Source organism: Oncorhynchus tshawytscha, unplaced genomic scaffold, assembly GCF_018296145.1.
Source record: "Oncorhynchus tshawytscha isolate Ot180627B unplaced genomic scaffold, Otsh_v2.0 Un_contig_1763_pilon_pilon, whole genome shotgun sequence".
NCBI classification, from domain to species: domain Eukaryota; kingdom Metazoa; phylum Chordata; class Actinopteri; order Salmoniformes; family Salmonidae; genus Oncorhynchus; species Oncorhynchus tshawytscha.
This window is the reverse complement of record NW_024609008.1, coordinates 35,008-39,423: the sequence shown is the minus strand read 5'-3', so window position 1 is coordinate 39,423 and position 4,416 is coordinate 35,008. Positions and strand designations below refer to the sequence as shown.

General features: G+C 39.1%; 1 long non-coding RNA gene across 1 annotated transcript; it reads left to right on the top strand.

Moving 5' to 3' along the window:
* The first annotated feature begins 514 nt into the window (after positions 1-514).
* Positions 515-2,420, top strand: LOC121844111. Its single transcript, XR_006081849.1, has 3 exons — positions 515-624; positions 2,086-2,175; positions 2,330-2,420. It is a non-coding gene; the product is annotated as an uncharacterized LOC121844111 (long non-coding RNA).
* The last annotated feature ends 1,996 nt before the right edge of the window (positions 2,421-4,416 follow it).

Sequence of the window (4,416 nt, the reverse complement as noted above, 5' to 3'; positions counted from 1 at the left end):
TACAATAACAAAATGGTTAGGAATCACAAGAACATGAGCACTTGATTTTCTCTTGAAAATGAAGCTTAAATACTGAATGGCTTGTGTTTTTGTAGTTTTAATAAATCATAGTGTTTTTCTTTATAGTTGCACTTGCGCCTTTTGGAATAAAATGTATGTGATATCGCCTACCACAAATATGTCAATTGTACTATGTTTCTCTTCCTTCATAGTAAAGTCTCATGGCATCATTTGATTTCGTCAGAGACAAATTAACTGAGTGGAACCTCAGTGACTTGATTCAGAGGTTTGAAGGTAAAGACATTTGTGATGTATTATTATACATTGTATAATACATTGTGTATTAATGCAATTATTGATTGATTTGATTCAAATAATGTATTATTAAGTATAATTAAGTAAAGATAACACCTGAATTGTAAACACGTATGTTTATTTGTTAATTTGATACAGTCATTCTTATATTCTGATATTAATATGCCTAAAATGTATATTTCCTTAATTTCAGAAGAAGAAATTGATGAAGAAGGTTTCCTCTCTCTTGAGGAGACTGACCTCATCAACTTGATTCCAAAAACAGGACCAAGGTCTAGATTTAGAAAAAAACACATCACATTTCTAAAGGTACTTTACAAACTAGGTGTACAATAACTAATGTTACACAGAGTGAATGGGTATGGTCTATATTTATCAGTACTGCATCATTAGTGCAGAATAAACTGTTTGCATTTAGTTCTAAGCTGTGACATTGTACTCTGACATGTCCACCGTACTGGCATATTTTTTCAGTTTACAAATGTTTTAGCATAACAGGCAATTTTGCGTTAAACAGGTAGGATCTTAATTGGAGTCCGTTTGCTACAGCGGAAAAATAGTCCTGCAGCAACAGGACATGTGAATTATTATGTGCATTATAATTAATGGACATTTTTGTAGAAGTTGATACATTTTTCGAAAGGGAGAATCAACTGTGAAATTTAAAATTGTAAATTACAAACATAAGAAGCCTTTTTAAACCTAAAATACACTACAAGTTTTAATGTCCTGCATTGAAGCAACACATGGTTAGTGTGTGTTATAACTAGCATCTAAAATGTTATTGTACCTTTCTTGTTCTTTGCTTAATATTAACAACTGAGAGTAAAATGACATTTGAGGGACAGTGTATCCTACTGCACATGTAGCTGCACCGAACTAGCTAATTGAAGCACGCTGATAGGCTATTCCTTTGCCTCTGCAAAGTTTGGTCATGCAGAAACGAGAGACCAAATGTGTGTATATTTTATAGAAATCTAGGGATATTTGGCCAAGGAAACATTTCTGGTTGGTCTTAGGGAATGTAAAACAGTTAGGATGGGATACTTTTAAAACGGGATTGAGGGAAGTAGCAGCAAATTTGTTAAATGAGCATCTAATGAGCATATAGAGCCTCACAAGTTAGACAATGTATATCTTTTCAGTTTACATAGTTTTGCAGCTCTTCGTCAGAAGGATGCTTTTTTAACTATCCTCCAAGTTTAGCCGGAATTTAGACCGAAAGGATTTGACAAATGTGATTGGTTGAAGATATGACATTGACCTTGCGCTGCACAGAATATTAGATCTCAAAAACTATTGGAGAAGTGTTTAATATAACCAGTACAACATCCTTATGACATATATCATGTCAAAATTGCAACGTGACTGCAAACAGATCTGTATAAAATGACGAGATGCTCATGTCTCCGCCCTAACAATGGGAGTCGTTGTCTTAAAGACGGGAAGGCAGGTGAAAAGCTTAGGTCCAAATTAAGCCCATAGAAATGCATTGGGCTTATTTTGGAAAGATGTTGATGAGTGAGAGCTCTCGCTTCGCCACTTCCTGTCTGCTGCAAAAGAGACAGGTTGGAATGCCTGACTGAAATACGAAACAAATCAACCTTTGTTGTAAATGAGTTAACTTAGAATTGTTTTTATAAAATGCGGGACATGATTGTTTGGTTGTGGAACGTGGGGCAACAGGCCAAAATGCAGAACTGTCCCACACAATCTGGGACATGTGGTCATGAGACATATAACTGAGACATATAATGTTTTTAACTGCAGATACGGCAGCAACCCAATTATGACAAGCACAGTCAAGATACCACGTCGTTATCAACCTCCATTGAGGACTTCGAGAGTTCCTCAGGAAATGTACCATTTTTACCCTCCTATATAACCATTTACATGACACCTCAGCTCTAAAGTACAATTAATTAACCAAACCAAATGCATAGTGTTTTACTTAGATAACCATACAGACCTTTATATTTGTCACCCTATAACTCAACATGGCTTCTGTCCCCAGGTTACTGGTGAGATGGTCAACCAAGAGTCTTGTCAAAAGGCCATCATAAAACCCAGAAATCAACCTCCTAAACAAGCAGAGACTAAAAGGTAAGAAACACATCATTCCTTTATTCATCACTGACTACATATAATGACCCTTTGGAATGTACAAAATGACAATTGTTGTGACTCTGTCGCCAGGTCATTGGATAAATGCTTTTGTACACTTGGAGGAAGTGCGCCCACAACCGACACCTCTGAAGAGGGAGAAACACTACATGACCAGGTGGGTAAAATCTAGAGCTCATTTGTCTGTGGTCACAACTAAGGCAGTGCTCAGTGGTGATCCCAAGGCATCACTTCTGGGGATGTGTCATGCCATTTAACAGAGATGGACTATCATACATTAACATTAGGATATCAGTGCACTCCAGAGGGACTAAGATAATTACAATCAAATGCATTTATCAAGCGCTTTACATTTCAGTCATTTGGCAGACACTCTTATGCAGAACGACTTACAGGAGCAATTAAGGTTACGGTCCTCACTCAAGGGCAAGTGCTTTTTCACCTAGTCGGCTTGGGGATTCACACCAGTAACCTTCCGGTTACTCGCCAACGCTCTTAAACCGCAAGGCGACCTGCCACTTTCTCATAGAAGCTTCTCGTCCCATTTCAGTTTGCCTATCAGCCTAGCAGAGGAGTTGATGATGCCATTCTTAACCTCCTTAACATGGTCTATAGACATCTAGAGGGTGCAAAATCCCATGTTAGAGTTCTGTTTGTTGCCTTTTCCTCTGCCTTCAACACAATCCAGCCCTACATTCTGGCACAGAGACTCATTTGGGACTTCTCCTTAGATGGGGGCTGGTTTTGTGGTTGTTGGACTTCCTGAGCCAATGCTCACAGCGAGTCAAAATAGGTCCCCACGTGTCGGACATACGCAATACCAACACAGGCTCTCCTCAGGGATGTGTTTTGTCCCCACTCCTGTACATCTTGTACACTAATAGTTGTACTAGTTCCCATCCTGACAGACACCTCCTTAAGTTCGCTGATGACATTGCCTTGATCAGCCTGTTGCATGATGACGAGGAACATCATGGCCCGGTCCTAGATGACTTTGTAGAGTGGGGTGAGGAATCACACTTGGTCCTCAATACCAACAAGACCAAAGATATGTGCATAGACTTCAGGAAGTGTACAACACCTACCTCTGCAACATCTACCAGAGGTCAGAATATAGAGATTGTAGAGGAATACAAATACTTGGGTGTCCTCTTGGACAATGAACTTCAGTGGAGTAAATGTACAGACCTGATCTACAAAAAGAGCCAACAGAGACTCTACTTTCTCAAAAAGCTGGGATCTTTTAATGTAGACTGTATCATACTGACTCTTTTTGTATGTTTTGTTGGTTTGGCAATGCCACTGTCAGCCAGAGAAATATGCTGAGAAGGATTATCACCACAGCAAGCAAGGTACTTGGAGTCAAACAGACAGGCCTGGATGAGATATTTAAGGTCAGGGCACTCCACAAGGCTCACAAAATCATTTTAGACCCAAGCCACCCCCTGTACCCGTTTTAGACCCAAGCCACCCCACTACTCCCCTCTCGGCGCAGGTATAGGGCACCCGTCAGAAGGAAAAACAGAACCAAACAATAATTTGTGCCAGGTGTGATATCCCTCCTAAATAGCTTGGGCTAGTGTTCCTATTGACTCAGTAAGGCCAGCAGGCTAGTCTTTATTATTTTTATTTTATTTTTTAAATGTTTTATTGGTATGTAACTGTTATGAAAGTTATATTGTCAATTTTGTTTTGTATTTAAATGCCACTTTAAATGTGTACATGACACTGCAACAAAATTTCCCCATGGGGAAAATAAAGTCAGTAAGTAGTGGTTAGAGCATTGGACTAGTAACCGAAAGGTTGCAAGATCGAATCCCCGAGCTGACAGGGTTGTTCTGTTGTTCTGCCCCTGAACAAGGCAGTTAACCCACTGTTCCTAGGCCGTCATTGAAAATAAGAATTTGGTCTTAATTGACTTGCCCAGTTAAATAAAGGTAATTTTTTTTTAGCAAACATCTAATCTTTAAAGATCAG